The 26,705-nt window shown below is 45.1% G+C and overlaps 1 long non-coding RNA gene across 1 annotated transcript; it reads left to right on the top strand.

The window, feature by feature from the left end:
* LOC125759009 (uncharacterized) lies at positions 1-21,145 on the top strand. The gene is made up of 4 exons (XR_007416556.1): positions 1-35; positions 682-741; positions 7,967-8,050; positions 21,055-21,145. It is a non-coding gene; the product is annotated as an uncharacterized LOC125759009 (long non-coding RNA).
* Positions 21,146-26,705: the final 5,560 nt, after the last annotated feature.

The raw sequence follows: 26,705 nt of genomic DNA on the forward strand, positions 1-26,705 counted from the left end.
CGTAGCCCCCGTGTTGGAGGCCGCGAGAATCAGAGGTGAGGAGCAATAGCGCACTATGTTTATGTATCTCGGATTACTAGGAGAGTGATAACGCCATTTTCGTCAAGTGTTTGGTATACAAGCAAAAAAAAAAAAAAAAGACGTACCCGGCTATCGAGAGGTCAAAGACCATACGTTGATGAGGTGCTTTTATTAAAGAATTTATTTTGCATCCCCATCTTCTTGTGGGTCGGTTTGCGTAATAATGAATCTAGTGAACGCTTCAGGCTGAAGTTTTAACGCGTACTTGACACTGAAGCTAATATAATATTTTTGTGTTTCTATAGTGCGATTTCGTATGATGGTGCACAACGCAGGTGGTCGTATGCTTTTTGGAACCATTATGGACGACAAGAGCGAACTGCCAGGATCACATATTAAGCTTACCACACCTTCACTAATAGAGGATATCGTTATCGGACATCTATAGAATGCGTCAAACTGTATTGCAAAGGCATGTTTATACTATTTACAGATATTTCGTTTGCAGATCTTCAGGCTTGCTTAAAAACCTGTAAAAATGAATTCGTCATCATTTTAGAGAATACCGCTGCTGAACATGCAAATAGTGGAAATAGCTCATCTTTTCTTTCTTGTCTCCCGTTGCTGACCGATTTCTTTTGTGCATCTTTTCTCATTCAGTGCCATGGTGCCCCTTTAATAAAATCGTGGTGTCCTCATTAACCAGGACTCACACAAAAGGTAGATTATTCTTGCACAAAATTTTCATTTTGTAAGATCCTATTGACGGCAGGAAAACTGCATTGAAATTGTGATTTGTTGGCTTGGGAAATTTTCTGATGGGCGAAATATCATGTTTACTACTTCTCTCAGTGCTATAAAGTCTGGCTTTTGTTTGTTGGTGTTTTATTTATTGCTTATTTATTTATTTACTAGGTGCTAAATAAGCATTTTGCTATCTCTGTCTACGATTTCATTAAAATGCAATTAGAATTTTCACAGAACTTCGCATACATTGCGGTATGTCCGTTTGTAACTAACCTTTTTCACGCGCAGTTAGGAAATGAACTGCGCGCGTAGCCATTGACTGGGTACGTGCCAGAATAGAGAGTAATAGCTAAGCGCCTCAGCGGGCCAGCGGGCCCAGCGCACGAGCGGAGATGCCAACTGCGCATGCGCGGCACGCTGGGGCCATCAGCGTTTTTACGGAGCGGACCGCTCAGCCGCTGGTATCCTCTGCTCAGCGGAGCGTGGCCAGCGGACCAGCGTTTTCGCGAGACAAGAGGGCTACCCCCAACACAAGCGGCAGCGGCATGTTGTCGGCGATACCCGCCAACATAGCGCTCGCTCTGCTCCAGGCGAAAAAGTCCCGGCGCTGATTTTCAACATAAGAAGACCTCTGAAGACGAGGGCATTTGGAGATGACCTAAAGCTCGTGTTGATCTTTTATTTCGAAATTGGAGACAGGAAGACGCAAGAAACTTGAGAAAGTATAGGTGCTACTTTGACATCTTTTTCGTACAGATTACATTTCATCGCGTGTTCACAGACGTGCAGAGAACTGCATACATTTCGCGTTTTTCGCAAGCGCGTCTTGTCGAGACGCGGTCAGCTTGGCTGCAAAACGACGGCGAAACCTAGTGGACGCACCTTCACGCTACGCTCAACTGACTCCACAGCGGAACGCGAGGTGCGTTCTACGTTCAACGAGCGGGGCGACGCTAGGCCGCTTAGCTATTACTCTTCCTTTCTTCTCGCGCTCCGCTGATCTCTCCGCTCTTCCGCTGGGCCCGCTGGTCCGCTGAGCCGCTTAGCTATTACTCACTAATAAAAACTTCGTGTGAGCTGCAGGCAGTTGACTAAACATGTGCAGCTGAATGCACATGTTTAGCTGTATGTGCCCGAGCAGACAATATCGGCGCTGCAAAGATGACATTGGTTTCTTTACTTTTAAACAGCGAATCTGTTCAAACAAGGCAAACGCCCGATTGACCTTCGCGAAAAATGTGATTATCATGCTGGCGCGAGCTCTTTTCGCCCTCTTCTGCTTCATTCCCTAAACATGGGCAACCGGCGCACGCTCTCCAGCTGCGCCGATTTGTCCGGCGTAGGCTGCAATAACTAGGGTGGGTGGGAGAAGGAGTGCAGAGTGAGAGAAAGAGAGAGAAGGAAAGAAAACGAGAGGCATATAAAAAAAAGGGAACAAGGAGAAGAAAGAACAGAAAGACAGAGAGAGAAAGAGAAACAGACACACAAAAAAGAAAAAAAAACATAGATCACGTCAGAAAGAGAAAAAAGGAATAAAAGCGAAAAAAAATGAAGATAAAGAAAGTAATAAAGGGAGAGAGAGAGAGAGAGAAAAAGACAGAAAGAACATAGAAAGAGCGAGAAAAAGTGATATACAGAAAGAAATAGAAATAAACAAAGACAAGACGTAGAGACAACGAAGACAAAGAGAGAAAAAAAAGAAGGAGAGGAAGAAGGAAAAATGAAGAAAAAGAAAGATAAAGAGAATCAAGGCAGGCAGCCCAGGGCGACTCTTCAGCCTTACGCCACTAGTGCAAGCCGCGCCAGTTTTTTTTATACACTTAGAGATATATTTAAACGGGATAAAGAACCGCGCGGCATTCGTTTTCAAACTTCTTGCGCATCGAGATACAAACAACAACGTTGCTTGTAGCGAAGCTACATAGCTGTCGATACACTTTAGAGAAATAATCTGGCACTAATGTCAAATTTTTTGATGCCTGCAGGATTTAATACGTTCGGGAATTGCATATGCAATACTGTTGGTATTCAAAATGACTGGCTTCGTTTGCGCAAGGATCTCCGCTAAGGAAATACTGTTGGTATTTCGCGAAGGTCAATCGGGGCACGGCACCGCATCCGCGATGACGAACTCACACAAGCTGTTTTTGCAGGCTGCCTTTCTTGTGCGTTCTGCTATGCAATGCTGGGATCACGCCCGCCGGATTCTGGATTTCTGTTTGGTCCCGGGCCAGTTTCCGCGCCACCGGCACCGACGTTGGAAGAAGCCAACTACCGAGTCTGGCAACAAGGCACGGCTACGCTCTGCACCACTGGCGGCGGATATAAATATCATCCAGACATCGGCGGCTTCGGGCACGGCACCGCATCCGCGATGACGAACTCACACAAGCTGTTTTTGCAGGCTGCCTTTTCTTGTGCGTTCTGCTATGCAATGCTGGGATCACGCCCGCCGGATTCTGGATTTCTGTTTGGTCCCGGGCCAGTTTCCGCGCCACCGGCACCGACGTTGGAAGAAGCCAACTACCGAGTCTGGCAACAAGGCACGGCTACGCTCTGCACCACTGGCGGCGGATATAAATATCATCCAGACATCGGCGGCTTCGGGCACGGCACCGCATCCGCGATGACGAACTCACACAAGCTGTTTTTGCAGGCTGCCTTTTCTTGTGCGTTCTGCTATGCAATGCTGGGATCACGCCCGCCGGATTCTGGATTTCTGTTGGGCCCGGCCAGTTTCCGCGCCACCGGCACCGACGTTGGAAGAAAGCCAACTACCGAGTCTGGCAACAAGGCACGGCTACGCTCTGCACCACTGGCGGCGGATATAAATATCATCCAGACATCGGCGGCTTCGGGCACGGCACCGCATCCGCGATGACGAACTCACACAAGCTGTTTTTGCAGGTTAGTTACCTATCTGGTGCTTCGTGTGTGAGGACCAGCAATTACTTTTTGCTAGAGGTGTCGTGCCCTGTAGAACTGCCCGATGTACAGAAGCGCGTACACGCTATTGCTTCTCATTTGTACTGTGTATTGCAGGAATTGTTACTTATGCTTTCTGGTGATATTGAGTCCAACCCTGGTCCGATGACTAAGGCAGAGGCGGAAACCCTTGCAAGTGTCGTAGATAGAATTTCTAAATTAGAAGAAGCGCACGCAGCACTCGTCGCTGAACTAAAGAGTACGAAAAAGGGGGAGGCTGCTGCACTAGTGAAAGTGACGGAGCTCGAGCAGGGCAACGCGCAGCTGCATGCTGAAATAAAAAGTACGAAAGACGAACTAGCAACTGCCAAGAGCAAAATCGAACTTCTTAACGCAAGGGTAACGCCCCTAGAAGCATACGCCCCCTCGGAGCACTCGGCCAATTCTGCCACTGGAGCCGATGTTCTGCAGGGCGTCTCTAATCAGCTCGTAACAATTAACTCTAGGTGCGAGGATGCTGAGAACAGGCTACGACGATCAAACTTAGTTTTCTTTGGTATTGAAGACAACTCTGCAGAGGATTGGGCAGCATCAGAGCTTAAAATAATGAAGTTTTGCGCAGACATGCTCGGAATAACAACAACTAGTTCGCAGTTCGAACGTGTGCATCGGCTCGGCAAATATAATGTTGATAAGCACCGTCCTCTCATAGCAAAATTACTTTCTTTAAAGACAAACAAGAGGTACTTGCAGCAGCACGTAAGCTTAAAGGCTCATCGTTCTCCATTCGAGAAGACTTCTCATTTGCCACCCGCCAAGCTAGAAGAAAATTGATAGAATTTGCCAAGACTCAAAACAGACCATACAAGTTATCTCTTGATAAGCTGCGCATGGGTACATCTACTTACGTCTACGATGTTGTCACGCAAACTGTTGTGCAGTGGAATAAATAGCTAAACAGGCGCACGTGCACACAGGACCGTCTAGGATCATTACCTAATCACATTAAATCTCCAATATCATTATCATTTACTAACATTCGAAGTCTTGCGTCGAAGCAGGATAAACTTTCTTCCTTTCTCGAAGATGCTGACTCTGACATCGTTATTCTTACCGAAACCTGGCTCCATCCTGATATTTCTAATAATGAACTGTTTTCCTTCGCGAGCATATACAATGTGTATCGATGCGACCGCCGTAACAGACGAGGCGGCGGTGTCTTACTTGCTATTAAAAAGATATTTACTTCCCATTGCATTCACACAGACTCAAACGTCGAGATTATTTGGGCCGTCCTTCAAACCCGTTCAACAAATGTGTTAATCGGTGCTTGTTACCGTCCTCCCGATTCAAACGAAACCTTCATCATCGATCTTCGCGACAGTATTGCCAATACACTTAAGGCCTGCCACGCAGATATGGTTTATGTTCTGGGGGATTTTAATTTTCCGCACATCGACTGGGAAAAGCTAACCTCTCCTTGTCAAATGTCATCAGATTTCATTAATTTAACCCTGGACTTTAATTTCTCCCAGGTTATCAACCAACCCACTCGCGGATCTAATATACTGGACTTGGTACTTGCAGCAATCCAGAAACAGTAGAGCAAATAACTTATCTTGAAGGTTTTAGCGACCATTGTATGCTCCAATTAACTATTAATATTCCGTTACCTTTTACGGGCAAGGTAAACAAAACTATTCGTAACTATAGCAAGGGTGATTACGCTACCATGAATGCTGAACTAGAATTTTTTTACCACAATGAATTTCTTCCTTCTCTGTACAGTCGAACGGTAGAAGAGAACTGGGTGCTGTTCCGCGATAAATTATGCTCGCTAGTAAACCAGTGCATCCCGTTAATCAAAATAACCAATGATAAATCGAACCCTTGGTTCACGAATTCCCTTAGGCGACTTAGAAACAAAAAGAAACGCGTCTACAGGAGTGCCAAAAAATTGGACACCCCCGCGGTTTGGGCGAAATACAGTGAGTGTCTAAAAAACTATAACTCGGCTTTAAGCAGTGCTAAAGATAAGTACTTTTGTCACGATCTTCCATCCCTGCTAAATTCGAACCCTAAAAAATTTTGGCAAGTCATTTCCCCGAACCGCGATACTGACAACATTTCATTACATGATAGCAAGCACGTGCCTCTTCCTGATACTGAGTGTCCTTCGAGCTTCAATTCTTATTTTTCATCTATTTTTTGTGAAGAAGATTGCTCCGCCATACCTGAGGTTCCCGACTTTGAGTATCAGTATATGACGCCCATTGAAATCTCTATCGATGGCATTGTTAACCTTGTAAATAATCTTAAGTTATCTAATTCTTGTGGCGTCGATGGGATTAACTCCAAAGTGCTAAAGAACACCGTCATTACTTCGAGCAAAATACTATACCAGATCTTCAGACTGTCACTAACTTCAGGAGAACTCCCGTGTGATTGGAAGACTGCAAAAGTAGTCCCCATATTCAAAAGCGGTGACAGACACTCACCAGATAACTATAGACCCATCTCACTAACCTGTATTTGTTGTAAAATGCTAGAGCACATAATTGCATCGCACATATACAATCATCTAGAATCAAATAACTTTTTTTTCACCAATCAGCACGGGTTCAGGAGAGGCTTTTCATGTGAGACACAGCTTTTAGAATTCACAACTGACTTGCATTTTGACATGGACCGTAACATACAGATTGATAGCATTTTTCTCGACTTTTCGAAGGCATTCGACCGTGTAGCCCACTGCCGCCTGATTTCAAAGTTAACTGCCCTAAAATTGGATTCACAGTCACTAACATGGCTTCGAAACTTTCTTTCAAATCGCCAGTAGTTTACAATAGTTAATGAGCTTCCGTCTCCCATATGCTATGTTACCTCCGGCGTACCGCAAGGCAGCGTTCTCGGGCCGCTACTATTTTTAATATATATAAATGACCTCCCTAATAACCTAGCTTCCCATGTGCGATTATTCGCAGATGATTGCATTATATACCGCCCTATTACCGGCCCCGATGACCATCACATTCTCCAGAACGATCTTCAGCTTATTTTTAATTGGTGTAAAACTTGGTTGATGACCCTTAATTCATCTAAATGCAAAGTAGTCTCTTTTACTCGTAAGCACTTAGTCTCAAATTTCTCTTATCACATAAATAATAATCCAATTTCTCCTGCCACCACATACAAGTACTTAGGAATTCATCTGACGTCAAACCTTTCCTGGAACCTTCACGTTACAAGCATATGTGCTAACGCTTCAAAGTCACTGGGGTACGTACGTCGAACCTTGAGAAATTCTCCCTCCAATATTCGCAAGCTAGCTTTTCAGACATTTGTTCGCCCACAGCTGGAATATGCCTCTCCAATATGGTCACCCCATCATAACAACTTAATCAGTTTATTAGAATCAGTACAAAATAGGGCAGCTAGGTTTATCTCTAATAACTATAGTTACAAATCCAGCATCTCACGAATAAAACATGATAGTTCACTTCCACTCCTCAGTACTCGTCGGGACTTTGCACTCTTGTCATTGTTTCACAAATACGTCTATGCTGGTAAAAAATCTTTCTTGCGGCTTGAAGTTTCATCTTGCACATCTCGCAGATTACATAATCACCTCAGTTTCACTCGCATGTACGGAAGCACTCATGCATTCAATTCGTCGGCACTTCCTCGTGCCTTTCGGCTGTGGAATGCGCTTCCCGATTTCATTGTGTCCGAAAAAAATCCCGATAAATTTCGTCAACTCATCATTTCACATTCCTCCGCATAACCTCGACAAAATGTATAACGCCTTTTTTCTTCTCGTTGTATGTGTTTTATTAGCTCTCTTATGTATGACTTCGTTATTTCTTCTTGCTCATTCATTGTACTCGTATGTTTAATTTTTCTTTACTGTGCATTACCTGCGCGTGTACAAAATGTGTCAGTTAACGTTTCTATAAATTGTATTAATTAGTTATACCGTTGAAATACTCATTTTCTCTTTTCGCCTCTACAATTATTGTTAGCCATTATTTCAATGTGTTTAAAAAAGGACATGTGTGCTTTGAACCATCTCATCCTGTATGATATGTATTCATTATATGTGATCATTTATTTTTTGTGATGCCCCCCTTACCCAATGCCTCTAACGAGGCCTGTAAGGAATCTTTAAATAAAATAAAATCTGTGCAGTTGATGCATTTTAACTTTAACTTTGTTCTGATTACCATCACCAACCGCGAGATGCCAGCGAGAATGTCGTACCTATTTTTTCCAGAGTACTTAAATGGAAGGAAATACGTTTTTCAATACTACGATTCAAAGGATAAATGCGCTGTTATTACCTTCGCAGATGCGGAATGTAAGTACATGAGCACTTGACCGTTGTTTTGTTGGATATTATGGGGATCTTATGCCAGAGAATATATCTCCACTACTACTTGTAGGATACGCGAAATGCATATACAATTTCTTCAGCTAACTGCCTGCCATTTAGACCGACCTACTGACTTACCGGGCATCCGCCACATGAAGGACCGGAAATTAGCTGTCTTAACAACCAGAGAGCGTGTATCAGGCCAGCGCTCTTTACCGGGCCGGATCAGGTACCTTATCACTGCCACACCTCTTGTCATAGCAACGCGTCCGATAGATATAACATCACGCTTGCGCCGACGGGTACGTAGCCCCCATAGTCCGACGCACCAATGCAGTTTTGGGGTATTGCGCAGGCGCTTCAATAAAAGAAAAGAAACACAGCTTCGCCGTAAAGGTGAAGCAATGAATGCGGTAACTACAAGGGGGAAAGTTATACGACTTTAAGCTAGCAGCTTTAGGACCGAGAATTAGTATACAGCTACACGAAGCAAATTTAATATTTTTTATTTAGCGTACAAAATTGAAGCATTCACTTGCTAACTAAATTAACATGCATAGCGTCAGTGCGCACAGGCAAACATGACTGCAAAACGCAGGCGCAGACCGCGGGCACTCGCTTTCAAAAGAAGGCGTGAAGAAACGTGGCCGTTGAGGCGAGTGAAGCGATCTTCGTGCTACAGTACGATCGACCCAAATAGTTCGACTCAAACATGTCGCCAAGCTTCGGGTGAAAAGGAGTTCAGAACTTACTGGCAGCGACATCAGCAAGGGCAGTTATGAGTGCTGCGATTGAAGCGCCACAGGGTGCGGAGAGAACAAAACTAATCTTTATGTTTTACAAATGACATTTATTACCCGAACAATATTATTTAGGTGCAATGTACAAAGAATTCATAACACTGTTTAATTCTTACGAAAAATCTTTTTCTTAGCGCCCTCTGAAGAGAGGCGCACGCCATTACTATTCAGGGCAGTCCGCACGGTGCATGGAAAGGTGCTCTCGTAAAGTTCGTCTGTGACGACACGCCCCCTCACGTGTTTTGGTGTTCCGCACTTGCGTGCGTTCTCTGAAGTATTGTGGTGAGAATTTAATTTTTGCTATGCGCGAAGCTGTGAGGTGCGTTCCTTCGTTGGTGAACGTGTTGAGTACAGCGTTCAACGAGCAACGGGACGATGCGGATAACATTTAACGCCGAGCGCTTGCCTCGGTACCAGCGGAAAAGATGTGTTGTTGAAGGATTCGATAGCAACGCACGCACACCTGGCGACCCATCTCTTCTAGATAAGAAACCGAGGCAACGGTTCGGAGTACTGTGTCGCTGGATTTTCGTCAATCAGTATTCTTGTGGCCCGGTTTCCTTCGTGAACACGCATTGCCTACTATAATACCTGGTATCGGTGAGCAGATCGCTAAGTTATCTATTGATCTGCAATTAGCATGCCTGTATACGTTACACGTAACGGTAACTTATCGGAGCATAATACAAAACATAGTGCATGTAGTGTCCGCGCACTTTTTGTGCTCATTACAACAATTGATGTTTATTGTGTGCCGTGTAATAATATTGCGTTATTGTGACCATTGAACAAAATTTAAATGTCGTAATTTTGGCGTGACTAAACGTCATTTCTTGTTAGAACTTAAGTACGTAAGCAATGTGCACTTTATGGAATCTGAGTATGTGCGAAGCAAATAAGCAACGCTGAAAATATGAGAGGTATGCTGCTGCTTGCTTTATTATATCTGCGGACCCTTGTAAAAATGTGTTTAGATAGTCTATAGACTGTCTAAACCCATTATTAAACAGTATATAAACTGTCTAAATACATTTTTGTAAGGGGAAGATGCCATGAACGCCGAATAAAAGTTCCCTAGTAAAAAAAGAATAAGTTCCCTAGTAAAACCACGGCGAATTAAACGGCAGTACATTTGAACGCCACTGTCTAGTCCTGAGTCGATATTAGTTTAGCTGGAGTTTACTTGAAGCGCACTCGAGAAGGACTCGCCGCCTCGCCTTCAATCAGGGGCCTATGAAAACTATTTTGTGATCAAATTTCGCTCTAGTGCCAACAAAATGAAGTCGCTCGTTTACCGGATATTGCGTTTCATCCGTTTTATTATTTGTTCCGCCGGAAGTGGACTCCTCACACAGATGGCCATAAGCCCCGTGAGCAGCTTATGAGCCGCCGTTTTCTGAACGTATGGGCTTCTATGGAAGCTTCGCTACCAGTTAGTTTACCTTGCTGTATATCCTTCACCTAAAACTCAGCAGTGAGAACATACCACATACAAAGGTATGAGCCACCTGTTTATCCCTTGTCAAGAAAGGGCGCGTGCGAACGCATCCGGCCATTCAAAGTACGAAGATCCTGCCGGAGCCACGCAGACCTCCATGCCCTCTCCGGGAGCCCTCATGTGTAAGAACACCCGACGGGGGGGGGGGGGGGGGGGGCGATTCTATTGCCCTTGGACTTTATGCAGAAATTCACGGCGGCGACAAAACGTTCACAGAAACACAGTAGATGGTCTATCGTTTCGTCGCTATTACACGAGTCGCATCTGAAGATGTCTGCCATTCCTATGCGAAAAGAGTACGCCTTCGCGAAAGCTACTCCTAACCACAGGCGGCACAGTAAAGTTGCATCACGGCGGGAGAGGTGCGATGGAACTTGGAGCTTCCTCGATGGGTCTAGTTCATGTAGGCGACGGTTCCAGACACTGGGGTCACTCAACCAAAAACGAAATGTTCTGCGCAATGCACTGAACAAGTTAGATGACAGACCGTTTTCCGAAGAAAAGATCGTCGAATCGTGGCCTTACGGATCACAGGCCAGTAAAGCGACGCGAGCATTGCTACTATTTTTGGAATCGACCGGTTTAAGCAACCGCTTGTAAGCATTCAATGGACAGACGCACGTGTACCCTGGCAGTGCCATCTTCCCTCTCCTTTCTTTCTTTTAATCCTTTCATCTCTTTCCCCCAGTGCAGGGTAGCAAATCGTCTGGTTAACCTCCCCGCCTTTCATTCATTTCCTTCCTCCTGCTCCTCTTCCCTCACGGCGACGACGACGGTGACGGCGAAAATGCGCTTGGAGTGTCTATATTGTGAAAAACAATGTAATTGTTACCGCAATCGAAGAAAGCAAAATTAGTCACAAAAAAAAGAGGCGTTGACGTGATCACGCCGGTGCGTTGGACTGCGGTTGTAACGCCACCGTCAACAAGCACGCTAAAGTTGTCTCTAGAAGATGGGGGTCGCAGGCTGGAGGTGTTATAGCTAGCACACCCAACGACTTCCACACCCGCACATACGGGTGTGGAAGTCGTCTTCCCGGCTCCCAAAAAATTGGCTGATATGTGCAAAGAGGTTAACCGTAGGAATCGAGAACCACGTGGATGTACAGTCAGGCATGTCAAGTTTGTCAAGTCATGGCTGGTCTGGAGGCGCGCACTCGCTCCTTCCTTTACGGCCTGCGCACGGGGGGCTGTTGCTACCTATGGCCGCAATTTCGTGGGGGCGCTCCGAGCCAACTGCTCCTTTAACTGCTCCCTAACTCACTCCAGGCCGTTGCGGAGGCTAGTGCGCGCAGGGAGTGCTCGGCTTCCGACTTACCGTGGCGCTTTCTGAAGTTACTCTATATGGTATTCATGGTACCAATGCGATAGAAACATGGTAGCAAGTATATATGATGACTCTGGTAAATTCCGCTTTACAGAAGTGGTGGTGCAGGCCTCTCATAAGCCCGCTTCTGTTGCTCGGCAAAGCATCGACGCGGTTATAACACAGCCTTGTTTTTTTTTAGGTTTCTGTAAGTTCGAGAATAAGTAAGATGATGAACATTGCATTTGGTTGAGAAAACGGTTTAATCATGGTTTAGGAAATGTTTATTTCAAATGTATGTGCCGACCGTCGCTGTATTGAAAATAACAAAATTGCACATTTTTTGTTGGAGGCATCTTAATTCGTGCTTTAATATTGAAACAACTACTTCAAAAACGTGAAAGTCACTGCATAATGGGGACGGCCACGCTGCAGACGAAGAGGAAACATAAAAAACTTTCAGAGAATCCTTTCAATGGGAAACAGAATGTTTTCCTTGGTACTACAACAATATGTGCATGGAGAACTGAAAAAAAAATCACTGCTGGTAAAACACTGTAGTGACGATCACAGTTTAAAGGAGCCAAGTCTGTCACAGCCTGATATGCTTCCGCGAGGGTTTTGTGAATAAAACCGGAAGGCCTGTCATTCTGATCTGTTAACATTTTTGTGTAGTTAATAAGAAGAATCCGGAGAAACTTCTCAGAAATAATATGAGCCAGCACTCTCGCGTGACTCTTGTCCACACCTTCCGGACAGTCCAGAAGTGGCGAATCTTCAAGGCATGGCTCAACAGTCAGTCTCGAGGGTTTTCGTTCGAGGAAGATATTTGATTGCTTTCTCGAAGAACGTCACAATTGTGTCCAGCATTGATAGTAACTCCGGCTTTGGGTAGTGTAGATCATAGGCTTCTTGCTGACGGAGAAGATGATACAAAGGACTGCTCGTTTTGTTTGTCGTCACCAGCATGGCGCATGTTTCGCAACCGACATCAGTGATGAGTTTGGCAATGTAACCACCTACATACACCAAGCGTGAATAGGCAACAGAGTTCGGTGGTTTGCGAGGAGGTTCTCGCAGAGCTTCAAGTTCATCAATAACATCTTCCGGAATAGGCACCGCCACTTCTTCAATGTTTTCGTTGCGAATGCCCATGTCTTTTGAAGGTAGCGCCTTTTCCTTGACAATGTGGGTCAAAGCAGCTGTGACGGCTCCCCTCTGTGACGTTGTAAATATGCGTGGCCCACCAAAAATGCACTGCTGTGGCAGCTGGGGTTCTCTAACGTGCACCTAAATCTAAGCACATGCATTTTCGCCTTCATCGAATATGAGGTGGTCGGGTCTTAAAAAAATATTGTTGTTGCTAGTAGCGCTGCGTGTGCGTCTTCTATTGCCGAGTGCCGAGAAAGGCAGACTGTCCCCACACGCACCTGTACTTCCTTCACCGCTTGCTACAACCGAAAGAAGTAATTAGCACGAGAAATTGGCCAGGCACAGCTGGTTTACAACACGAAGCGCATGCGGCGAAACGCGCTTTGGGCGGTTGGCTCGCGACGCCCTCACGCGGAGCGCGCCGTCGTGACTGTATAGAAAAAGTTCCATTGTACTCCCGGCGGCTGCTCAGGCCGTAAGGGAAGGAGCGAGCGCGCGCCTCTAGACCGGCCGTGGTCAAGTGCAAGAAAGGTGTAATTTTTTCCTTGCCGTTATCGTGTGGGAACGAGTACGTGTGACAAACCGGACGATGCATAAACCAAAGACTAAAAAGCACCATGACAATGTCGCACGCGTTGGCACTTGTGGTCACGTGGCCAAACACTGCAGAGATTGTCGATGTGACGAAAATGACAGCGAACCTTGTCAACCTATGTACAGAGATTGCAAGTAATAGGCAAGCATCGCGATGCTTTAACAAGAGAAATATAGGAGGCACATGTGACAGCAAAGTTGCAAGACATGTGTATAAGCGCACCATCAGTAGCATTGTCCCAAAAAGAAATCAGATATCTTGAGTGTGAAATTTGACGCATGTCTGTTTTCTGCCGGCACTAATGTCCCTTCCGCGCATGTTCCTTGCCCGTTTCTCCTCCCCACCAGTGGTATAAAAGACTCGCTGGTTTCAATAAAACATCAGTTGTCAGTCAGCGCTTCATGTGTCTTGTGTTCCTTACTGTGGTGTCGTCTTGCGCTGTAAAATATGGAATCATGAAACACTCCACGTGCTTAGTGAGAAAACACACCCTGCGGATAGCAGACACTGCACTTGACATCTCAGACAAGTCTTGCAGTTGTGCGCGGCTAATAGCGTTTAGAAGCGGAGCGCGAGGTTGCCATTTTATCAGGCGCCCTCTTTTCATACATAGTACTGTGATCACTCTCTTCAGAGATGCCGGCGCTTTCTGTTTGACGTCGAACAGATGATAGCATGCTGTTGACTAATAGCCGACAAGAGTGCCATTTGTATCAGATCCGCTTCTTGCCACGGAGTGCCGCCACGGGCCGGCGTGGCGCTCGGTAATGTACTAACATTACGCAGTAGCCACACTAGTGCCTTATGAATCGGAACGGGAAAGAGCGATCGCGTTTCATCACGCGCGCGCGTAACTTTTTTCCCCTGTGCCATCCCTTCCTGTGTAGCTTCCAGCGCGCTCATCGGGATGAGAAAAGAGAGAAAGCGCTCAGAGCGTGCGTCAAATTCCCGTAACTCTGGTCGTTATTGACGGATTCGAGAAATGTTTGCGCCAATCATTCTTGAGCCAATACACCGCGATGCTGCAATCGTTCGATGACTACATGAAAAATTGCCCCGCCACGGTGGCCTAGCGGTTATGGGTCTCGACTGCTGACCCGAATGTCGCAGGATCAAATCCCGGCCGCGGCGGCTGCATTTTCGATGGAGGGGAAGATGTTTGAGGCCAGTGTGCTTAGATATAGGTGCATGTTAAAAAAATCACAGCATATCCACGGAGTGAATGATGATGAGTGGGCGAAGCTGCGGAGGTTCATCGGTAAACCGTGAATCTTCCGTGAATTCTGCCCAGTACATCATCACCGACGTGAGATCGGGGGCGTTTATACTAAAGGTTCGATGAGTTATGACGACCGGGTGCCGGTCGTCATAACCAAATAATGAGGGACGAACGGGTGCCGCTATAAGGAGCTTCGCCCCTAAAAAACCCCAGGTGGTCGAATTTTCTGGAGTCCTCCACTACGGCGTCCCTCATTATCATATGGTTTTGGGTGGGCATACCCCAGATATTATTATTACATGGAAAAGTGGTTCATGACACCTTCATCGTCGGTAGCCGGCACGTATCCACCAAGAGGCCAAGAAATGCACTTCTAGCCTTTTCCGCGGCGCGAAATACCGTTCCTGACAAAATACAAAAGTGATCCTTGCAGCATCGTACGATGTCATACGCTGTGATATACACCAATTTCACAAGGAGGCTGCCATTTTTAAAGCACTCCACCGCCGCAGCGCCGTCTATCGTCTGCGACGTTTCGCCGCCCTTCCGGTGTGTGGGGTTCCGCGGTGGTGTATGGAGCGTATGCGCTCGGTTCACAAGGTATTGCTGTTCTTCGCGGTACACGGGCAAAACAGGGCAACGCTTTTCGAGTGTAAAGGCGCTGATAAATAATCGCTAAGCTTTCAGCTTCAAAATGGCTGCTTCAAACAGCAAGCAGCGGCGGCCCACGAGACGTTCCCGCAGCAGCGCCGACGATGAGAATAATGCCAATGCAGTTCTTAAGCAGCTTGTGTAAATTGGTAATTGCTTTGTATGTTTTATTATAGCTGGCCGGGTGAGGTTCTTGGAATAATCACTATAAAAGAGCGTTAGCATTTAGGACAACTGTCGAAGTATAATCGGAGAAACGTAAATGGAGACGAGCGAACACGTATAGGCCATTGTCCGGCTGCGCGCTAGGTGCGCGCATTAGTGTTTAAGATGGCTCCCAGGTTTCCGTGCCGTGATTATTCAAGTTCAACGTAACTCTAATCCCTAACAGACCATTTTGGTTCCGCTTGGCACGTTGTAATACAATGTTCACGGAACGACATGTCGTTCCGTGAACATTGTATTACAACACAACAGATTGTATTACAACACAGGCATCGGTGTTTGTGCTCCGGCAGGAGCACAAACACCGATGCCTGCGTTTATTCGTGTCGCCGTCGTAGCTTGTGGCCTCTGATCCTTGCACAGGATAAGGAACAGAAGTACGACGTGTGAGCTCAAAATTCGGCGTAGAAACAACACCGATGATAAAATAAAAATAAGCCTGTTGCACATCTGGAAGCGTGGCATGGCGTAAGTTCCCTTCGGCTCGAGCCGCCGCCACTAGCGATACGCCGAAAGGGCGCTCGTTTTTGGTAACATTATTGTCAATTTGTTTTCTGGCGAATATTTCAGAAGCATTACGACGAGCGCACGTGTCCAGGTAACGACCTGGCTTTAACGAACGTGGGCCGATTATTCACGACACCCAGGCTGCCGCGCGAAAAAAAAAAAAAAAAGAGTGCGGTTGTCATACGCTCCCCAGTTATCGTCACAAAATTGACAAGTCGAGAAAGGACGTGCTCTCGACGAAACGTTAGATACGCTTACCTACGCCAAAGAACACATGTCGTGCGGGCCTTTCTGTCATGTAGATTGAAAAGCGCTCATTCAATAATCTCGAAATTGCACGCACTAAGATGGAACATTTTCTAGCCGCAGGCATTGTAAATCATGTGCTGTAGCATAGAAATCAGAGAGAGGTTCATGAGAACAACTCTTGGCCAAACATTTTGTGTATTAATCGTCAGCCTTGACATTGGTTCTCTTTGGTGCAGATGATAAAGTGTACCAGCACCCAAGCACAATCACAAGCTGGTGTGGTGACTTGGACAAATGGCCATAAGTGCAGACACCACATATAATAATATACTATTTGTCGGAGAAGAAGGCGTGCGACCTGAGAGAAGCGAAGTCATTTAAAAACATTGTGCACTTCGCATGCCTTGGCTGCCAGTGTTTCAGGCTTCCGCAGCTGTTGCCGCAGCCAAACACAACGCAGTGGTAGCTTGTCGACCTGTTTTCGTCCGACATTTCGATTTGCGACAGCACAATTGTTTCAGCGCGTCGAAAAATGGAAACACGCTGACCTCTCACGCACCACGCAGTGCAAAACTCGGGAATCCGCACACACCAGCGGCAGCGGTCGGCCGAGGTGGAGAGAGAGAAAGCGGTGAAAATACACCGGTTCGAGGCTACGCTCCTCCTCTCCGTGAAAACGGTCTATACACAACCATTTGCAGCATTAAAACTCCTGGATTCCGTATATCAACACATGTGAAGGAAGAGTTCTTGTATAATGCACACTCTTTGGTTCTGCAACTTGCACTTAATCTCCTGCAAGATTGGCTCACACGGCTGTAATCCACAAACAGAAGGCTATCATCAACATTACACTATCTTGTAATTTTGTGATATAATCGTTTTCTACGTAACGTGCTACAGGTAATCGATCTCTCGTAATCATTACATTCTCTTGTAATTTTGTAATATAATCGATAACCTTTTCTAAACTGTAATGTTCTGGGTAATTCAATTACATTTTCTTATAATTGATTACCGGTAATTAATTTTTTTTCAAAATCAAGTTGTAACTAGTCTTCTACGGCATTTCTTCAGATCAGATCAATTAACTTTATTGATTGCCCTGCTAATTGGTGGGATGAACCTGGATCCCGCCTAGGCTTCGGCCAAGGGTTGCTGGCCCTTGGCGGCTTCCTCGGCTCGCTGGACGGCCCAGAGTTGTTGCTCCAGGTCCGAGCTGAGCACCGCAGACTCCCAGCGTGCGCGGAGGCTGGCGCTGTTTAAGGCTGCATCACGGCTATTGTTTATTATATCTGGACATCCCTATAGTATATGCTCTAAGGTGGCTCTCGAGTCGCAGTGTCTGCACTTGTCTGTCGTGTATAAATCTGGGTATATTATATGCATGATAGCTGGACTCGGGTAGGATCGGGTTTGTAACTGCCGCCATTCGACAGACTGTTTTTTGCATAATTTCGGGTGAGGTGGTGGGAACGTACGCCTCTGCAATCTATGGTGTAGTGTAATCTCGTGAAATGTGGTCATTCCATCTTCCCACTCCCACTCCTCGGTATTCCCTGAGGCGGCACTAATCGATGCTCGGTCTGTAGGCCCTCGAGCCATGCGGTGCGCCGCCTCATTACTACCGTCTGATAGTGTGTGAGCGGGTGTCCGTATCAGATGGACACTTTTTTCTCGATTATTACCGGGATTTAGAATTCGCAGTGCCTCTGTGGAGATTCGGCCGTTTGCGAAGTTTCGTATCGCTGTCTGCGAATCACTGATTTTCACGTCCGCTTGTGTTTGTGCTATGGCTAATGCGATAGCTATTTCCTCTGCGGTTTTTACATGTGGCGTACTGACGGTAGCACTCGTCAAACATTTTCCCCCACAATTTATCACCATGGCTGTGTAGGCGCGCTTGTGTCTGTATCTAGCTGCATCTTTGAACACGGTGTCCTTGCTGTTACCAAATTTATTTTGTGTATCGCATGCTCTGTTTCCCGTCTGCCCTGATGGTGGGCGGGATGCCTATTCTTGAGTATAGGAAGCACGGTTAACACGCCTGTAATATGTCTGGGCATATCTACTTTGACGCCATGTTGGGTGTGATAGGTAATACCTAGCCGATCCAATATTTGCCTGCCTGTTTTAGTTTTGGACAGGCGTTCGTATTGTGCAATGCGTTGTGCCTCGATTAGCTCATCCAGTGTATTGTGAAGACCCAGCTGCAGTACCCTATCATTGCTAGTGGTGATGGAGTGTCCAATTGCTTGCTTGTATATTTTCCTAATCAAGCAGTCTAATTTGTATCTTTCTGACGAATGCCATCGTAGGTATGATGCTACGTGAACCATTCTGCTTATTGCAAACGCTTGAACTAGTCTAAGCAGATTGCCTTCTTTCGTCCCGCCATATCTGTTGGCGATGCGTTTAACTAGGCGCATGATTTGAGACGTTACCTCGTCTAATTTGCGCAGGGTCTCCCCATTGTGGCAGTTACTTTTAATAATGAGTCCCAACACTCTGAACCTGTCCACCTTGGGTATGGGTTTACCATCCGCCGTAGTGAGGTGAATTTCGAGGTTGTTCTTTTTCTCGTAATTCCGTGGTTTTCGGCCACGTAGTGATGGTTTATAAATGAGGAGCTCAGATTGACGAAGGCTACGGCATTTCTTGTCGCAACAAATATGCGACCGCTTTGCAGGGACCCTCCGTCCTGTAAGACGGGGATCCCTACAGAGCCTATTTTTTCTCCTTTTCCGCGGCCTTACCTGCAACGCCTTACCAGAGCGCTAGCAACAGCGAATGGCGACACTTCACAGAGGACATGGACACTAGGGTCGAAGCACTACGCAACTACTAGCTGGTGCGCAAAGTGTTCCTATTTTATAATAGCGCCCTTCCCTCCAGCGCATGCATTGAGAGAGTGTTCAGTGTAGCAGCTGACTTCTAACGAGGAAACGTGAAGGATCAGCGACAACTTCGAAAAACAACTCCCTTTGAAAGTTAACGACGTGTAACACTATATCACAGTAGCAACACTAAGCCTCTCAGCCTTCTCTCCATGCAAGCAACAGTAGTTCATTGTAGTTTGAGTAAGCTTGTGTTATGGTTACCGGTAGAAAAACAGCGCTAAAAAGACGGGACGAAGAAAGGATACAGACCACGGCGCTACGCCATGTCCTTCCTTCGTCCCGTTTTTTTTTTTTCGCGCTGTTTTTCTGCCTGTAATCATGAACCAAGCAGCCCTAATGAGTACTATTGGGTTATTGGGCTACGGTAATAAAATGTTGAGGGAAAGTAATACAAAAGTAATCGATTACATTTCTCAAATTCCTCGGTTACTTTTTGGGGCTGTAATCCCCCACTGTAACCAAGTGAATTTTAAAGTAAGTCATTGTCATTGTAATCGGTTACCTATTTTCTGTAACGTGTACAAGTCTGACAGAGAGAGAAGGAATAAGAGAGCAAGAAAGAAACCGAAACATATAAATTCTTGGCGAAAAGAATTCCTTGATAAGGCGGGATTCGATACCGCGTGCCCCCGATCAAAAGGCGAGCATCGTAACCCTTCGGCTATCCAGGCACAATAGGAGAGCGTAGCATAGCCTTGTATAGTATAGTATAGCAAGGTGGTAAGAAAGGGAAGTGAGTTGAGGAGGGTAGAGTGTAAAGCGCAGCATAGAAAGAAGGAGAAACAAAGAGAAAACCAGAAATACATATATATATATATATATATATATATATATATATATATATGGAGAGAGAGAGAGAGAAAGAGAGGGAGAAAGAAAGGGCAGAACGAGAAAGAAAGATAGAAAGGGCGAGAAACTGAAAGAAATATATGTAGAGAGAAAGAAATAGAAATAAACAGAGACAATGAACACGTAGGAAAATAGAGACAAGCGATAAAAAGAAAGGAGGAGATGGGGAAAGAAAGCGAAAACTGAAGAGAAAGAAAGGAAGCTGCCCAGCTCCGCACTTCCTTCAGTCTTGGTACCCCTATAGTGCGAAGCTGTCTAAATTTTCTTTAGAGTAATAATCGACATAACACAATTGTAAGCTGAGAATTTGGATCACAACCGTCTTGGTTGAAATAAAAAATTTTGACCCTCGGAGCAAACACGCCTAGGGCAGTGCCCTAATGAGGAGGTTCCCAAGGACAAAATATTTGTAGACATCTTTTTCCGGTGCTTCTTTTTCACCAAGAAGAGATGGACTACAAGAGGACTGCTGTGATACCAATTGGTGCGTTAGCCAATATATTGTGATTTTGAGTATATGAACTAAGGTACGGCTATCAAACTTAAGTGCATCGTGTATATTAGACGAAGCGACTTGTAAGCGATTTCTGCGTAGTGGTGGAACAAAAAAAAAAAACGAAAGCTTGTTGAGGTTCGCATACGCAACTTTCCTTCCATCCGTTATGTTATCGTAAGATCTAAATGTGCCCGCCGGGGACCCCTGTTTTTAAAAGTTTGTCATTTTTATTGCTATGTTTGACAATTCTTTTGTTGTTTAAGCTGCCACCGATATTTAACCTTAATCTGAGCTCAATTTAAGATCGTAAGAAGTAAGAGCATGCCCAATAGGCTGTATTGCAAATGAATATTTATTTAGCATCCAATTATGACACTCTAATATCCCCACTTAAGGCCCTACAGGCATGTTTTTATTGCAATGTAGTTTTCAGTGCCTTGGAATGTTCACAAAAATTTGACATCATGTATTAATACCTCATTATAATCTCATTTGAAAGTACTCTTTAAGCAGTGATATAATGTCGTACTTTGTTTTTTCCAGGTGATACCAAATGCGAATTGCACGCTTGGCATAGCAAGCGTAATGCTCAAATGGTTAATTGCCTAAGAGAATATGAATACCTGTGCAAGCATCGCCATAAATACACCCCTTATATAAGCGATCGGTGCGACTGGAAAGAGGCACTTCATGCAGGGGAGTCTCTGGGCTCATTTGATTTACGGGATATGTGACAGCACAAAACACACTTACTTAGACGTAGACAGTTTTGGCCCTTTTATCAGTAAAGTTCACACTTATTCTCTTCATGCGCAATCACCGTGAACAACTTATTCCTTCTTTTTTTTCCTCAACGTAGTTTTATTATATAGTTTAATAAGCTTCAGCCCGTAATTGATAACAGATTTCTGGCGAATCTGCAGGAATCTTACTGCATCACATATTGATATAGCTTATGGCCCTCAATCCGCATGCACAAATAATTTTTTTTTAGAAAAAGCGCTCCCAAATGAAAACAGCGACCATAAAAGAAAAGGCGACGGCACGAGCGCCCTTGTCATGGCCTCTTCTTTTGTATTACCCGTTTTTTTTAGTGAGCTTTTTCTTCAAATCGCCCAACATTCCATTCTCCGAAAGAGAAATGTAAAAGACGAAATAGAAGCCAGCATTGCAGTCTTATGTTACAGGAAATGAAAGTGCTAGTACCACACATCGAGGTACACATTGTTAAGTCCAGAAAATGTTTTGAAAGACCACAAATTCATAGTTTCTAGCGTAATAATTAGACACTAAAGTTCTTTTCGCTTTTTTACGATTTTTCGCAAGCAGCAGGTTAAGATGGGTCCCCAAAGTTTTCTTCTCAGGCTTGTGTAACAATAGCAGCTGGGCCGCGCATTTTCCCGTGAGGTTGCCGTGCATTTCCGGTCGCCAGACAGCTCTGAACTTCCGCTCACAGGCTACACAATTGTACCTTTGTTTTACTTTTTTGTTTAGATCTATATCTGTGAGGTAGGAAGTTAATATGAGGCCAATATGTACTAGCTGTACCTACTATGTCAGGCTAAGTATATTTAGATAGTAAAATTCGTGCTCTAAGGAAGGGGCGGTGGTATACCTCCATGGAAAAGGGGGCGTGGGGGTGGCGCCGTTTTTGAGCACGTTACAAGTTGCTCATTGGTATCTATATATGTACTGACCGTGCTGTTCTGGAAAACTGTGCGCACATAGAACAGTTAGATCCATTAGTAATTCAAGCGAGTGACACGAGCAGTTCTGCTGTGGTCGAAGCTTTCGCACTTTTTCATCAGCAGCATATTAATACCTCAGGACACAACGCTTTTAGAGCCATCTGTAGAATTCAATAATTTCAATATGTACCAACGACACATCAATCTCTTATAAATTCCTGGTGAAGCCGTATTGGTTCCGACCAGCCGAGCAATCCCAAACACGCGAATGGCATCTTATGCAGTCCCCTCCGTAGGTGGTGTAGTTAATGCACTTGGGATCGAGAGATGCCCCGTTAAATACGGGAATTATAGTTCCTCGACAGCAACAAGATCTTAAGTGACGAAAAAACCGTGTGTCTGTATACCCAGAAGTATAATAAAAAAAGTTGAAGTTGAAGTATATAATAAAAGTATCGAAATATAATCTAGATACCTAAAAGATTGTAAATATGTTTCTGTGTTAATAAACCATATAAAATAAAACAATTATTTTAGATATTTCGTATCGGTGTTGTAAGTAGGATAGCCGCTTAAACTTATATGTTCGATAGGCTCTAATGTGCGGTGAAAAGACATGAAAAAGAGTCAGTTTCGCCGTAACGTCGCAACAAAGAAGGCGATAGCAATATATTGCAATGTCACGCAAAGAACGGCAAGCAGCTCGAAACGTGCGTGCAGTGCGCTGCTCAAGCGCAAAGTATACACGAAAAGAGCACACACAGGACTAACAACTAACAACTTTCACAGCTCGACACTTAAAGCTAGCTGCTCAAACACAGAGAAGGACGCACAAATCGTACGAAAGGTATACACAGGACGAGTGCGAACTAAGAGCCGTCACAGTTGTTACTTTGTGTTTGAGCAGCGCGCTCCTTTCGAAAACGCGGCCGCTGCAGCGAGCGGATTTCTGTAACTTCAACGCAACCTTTCCGGTGAAAGCACCAGACGAACAACTACCCCATCACGAGATAAGCGTGCGCGCGCTGGTGACTACGCACCTACGCTGGCGTATATATAGGCAAAGTACAGGTCTTAGCGGAGCGCGCACATCGCAACGAGCGGGGCGACGACCTTTAAAGCGCGCGCCCTTCGCGCCAGATAACACATTGCAGATAACACATTGAAATGGCCCCGAGATCTGCGTACCGCTAGCGGTAAATGATGTATATAAATAGCTCGCCGTTACTACGCTGAGAAACGTACTCTCCGTGGCCTAGCCGTTTAACGCCGCGTTCTGCGGGGTCACCCGTTCGAATCGGCGCTTCGGGCTTCTGTATATATATATATATATATATATATATATATATATATATATATATATATATATATATATATATATATATATATATATATATATATATGTGGGTCATTCCATGCCAAGTGTCCCAGACATGGCGCTCGCCCATCGCAGATTTTCATGATAAAATTTGTGCCTTTTTCCTGCGGAGGCAGAGGCTGCGAGCACGGGAGGCAGAGGCTCCCGCGTTGCTGAAATGCAGTCTGGTAGTGTATGCTTGAGCACAGGCGTAGGTTTCCATATTGCTCGGGAGCGCACACCGTGCCGTTTCTCTCCTTAATTGACGACGCTTTGAAGAAGAGCATATCGAGCACCAGTGTTTTTTATGTACTTGTTGATGTCATATTTGAGCGGGATTCACGATACGCTGTGTTCAGGTATATGTTAAAAACTTCAGTTACAACAACGGTTAAATCATGATCATGGGCGTTAGTCGTTGCGATGGAGATATGCCACTAGACGTCAACCTGTGTGTATCCACGTCAAACGGAGCTACAACTGCCAAACACCAACAGAGATTGTACAAGCGCTCATATATCACTACACAATAAGCACAATTCTTGTGAAGACATGTTTAACTTTCGTGTTATACCGATTCCTATAGCTGAGTGATCAGCCATGTTTTTTTTTTTCACCTTCCTTGGTCTTCCAACCACAGGTATTTCGCAAATGAATTAATAAATAATGAATTCAGTGCGCCTGCATGCAGTTTTTCTAGAATATATAAAGTTCTTGCGAACGTAATTTTGGGCCAACAACTAAGTAAAAAAACATTAAATGTTCAAGCTGTTTCAACTTGAAAGTAAGACCGAAATTGATGCAGAATTATCGTAATACCAGACCAGGTTAATTTCCTTGCGAATACTTCTTTTTGACAAGTTCACGAGAGAGCACGAGCTGTGCTTTAGTATTAGAAACTGGTGCGCAGCTTTAGCGGTGTGGTAGCCACATGTTTGCTAACACGCGCAGAACCTCTCGGGCCGCATTTTGGGAGCCTCGACGCGCACAAGCCCGCTGGCGAGGGTTGCACATGTGCGCGCATCGGCCAACACGACAGAAAAACTCAGAAACAATGGTTATTCTTTTGTCTTGCTTGCTAATTGATTCGCAAATAATATGAAACACGGCGTGTAAATGCGCTATAATACAAGTTCAAAGCAGGTAGAAAGTAGTCATGGAGCCAAACTGAACTTTTCATCACCAGGCGAAGTCATAAAAATAGCCAATTTGGCGCAAAGCAGCCACCAATGGCAACCAACCGTGGGATTGGTGCGATTCTTTTCGGCAGCAAACGCAATAGTCCTTATGTCTCCAGCCAGTCCTATGCGGCGCAGGATACTACGTCAAAAACCAATCACAATAAATATGCAAGCCTATTACCCGTTATTTAATCATTGTAGCGCATTCCCTGTTAATAATGTAAATTACGCAAACTCAGTGCGCGATAGTTTTAGGTTGCTTAAACACGAATATACCGAAGCCTAGACAAACGGACTGTGACTACTAGAACGAGTGTACGCTCGCACAGTGCGAAGAGGCCAAGTTAGGATGACATGCGCTATCTTTAGCTTATGCACCGTCTCACACGTACCGTCTTCGTGTCATTCCTCAATTGTTCGTGGTTACGCCGGGTTACGCCGGCACAAGTGCTGACCAGTAGGCATGTGCCCTGTTCTCAGAGTTACCTGGTTCTTCTCCTTCCTTCCTACTATTTCCCTCTTCTCTTCGCCCCAAGGATGTTTGTTCAGCGACATGAACTGACGTCAGTTCAAAGTGGGTGCATGAAGTAAAGTAAGCTTTTACGTTGTCTTGCTTTTGTTGCTACGTGTTCCATGGGAACTGAAGATTTCCATTTCTGGTCATCCCACGGCAAGCTATTTATACACGCGGCAGCGGAAGATATCCGCTCGGCAATACATGAGCTAGCACATTCCTTCTGATACAAGCTGACAGCAATTTCGCTTCAGGTTTTCATTGTGCGAAAGTGGTGGAGGTGCATTGATGTCCATTGAGATCAGCTGATGCAGAGGTAACAGTAGCTATGTAGGAAGTCATCATTTCAGTGTTTCTTACAAGCACACATCATTTTCATAGTCGTATACACGAACGTACAATCGTGTTTATTAAGAGCTGCGACAATGCGTACGTTGCCGATGGGGAGCAAGTCAGCAGGGCGGAGCCAACACACGAAAATTAGGGAGAAAATGTTCTGCAGCTCGTTGGCTGGTTGGTTAATGATTACGGTCAGAAAAAAAAACAGCGTTATACGATAGGACGGAGACGGAAATGGTCATTTTGTAGTGTCTGAGCAATAGCTGAGACGACGACTACAGATTAAACTAGTAGAGTTAGGGCTTAATAACGTTCTGCAGTGTATTAGAGCGCCTGTGATCGTGGGTAGCGAGTTGCAGATCATACTGAAAACGCCAGCACGGGTTATATTTCTTCAAAGCATATAAAAAGTAATTTGATTCATGAAACATTTACAAACTATAATATCCATGCAAACGCGTGCTGTTACACGCAATTTAATTTACCGATCATGCGGTTTTCTGAATGATTCCGTCAAATGAATTACGTTATCTAAAGTCGGATACAACTTTATAAGTCTGCGGCATTTCCTCCGCAAAGGCCTGCACCACCTGTATACAAGCCTGCACCAATGAATGCGCACTCCAGAGTGACGTCATGAGCCAGATGGAAGGTGACCGCGCCTTCGTTGAAAAATGTCATGTGCACGAGCGGAACTATTTCTTTAGTCACTGAGGCGATCGGCTGCCGCGCTTGGGCACTGTGCACGGGGCTTCTCCGGACTTGTAAAGTGGCATCCGACTCTAATCCAGTAAAGCTCTTATCAGCATGTGTGTTCATAATTATTAAAAAAAAGAAGCGAAAATACCTACTGCAGTACTACTGTTGTGTGGCTAAGTGCGTTATAACCGTCAACGATGGAAAATGGAAGTATACTTGCATTTCATATAGACGGCTGACGTCGCAAACATGGCTTAAACCTTTTAAGTATAGGTATTCCTTCCCCAATGAATACTCAAAGAAAGGTTCGAAAAAAACATGCACTTCGAAAATTCCGATAGTTTGTTCATAACGAGGAGGAAACAGAAACATAGGCATACGTGCTTTATGCTATCGTCATTGGCGGGTACACAGAC

The sequence above is a fragment of the Rhipicephalus sanguineus genome, chromosome 6 (genome assembly GCF_013339695.2).
Source record: "Rhipicephalus sanguineus isolate Rsan-2018 chromosome 6, BIME_Rsan_1.4, whole genome shotgun sequence".
In the NCBI taxonomy this organism is placed as follows: Eukaryota; Metazoa; Arthropoda; class Arachnida; order Ixodida; family Ixodidae; genus Rhipicephalus; species Rhipicephalus sanguineus.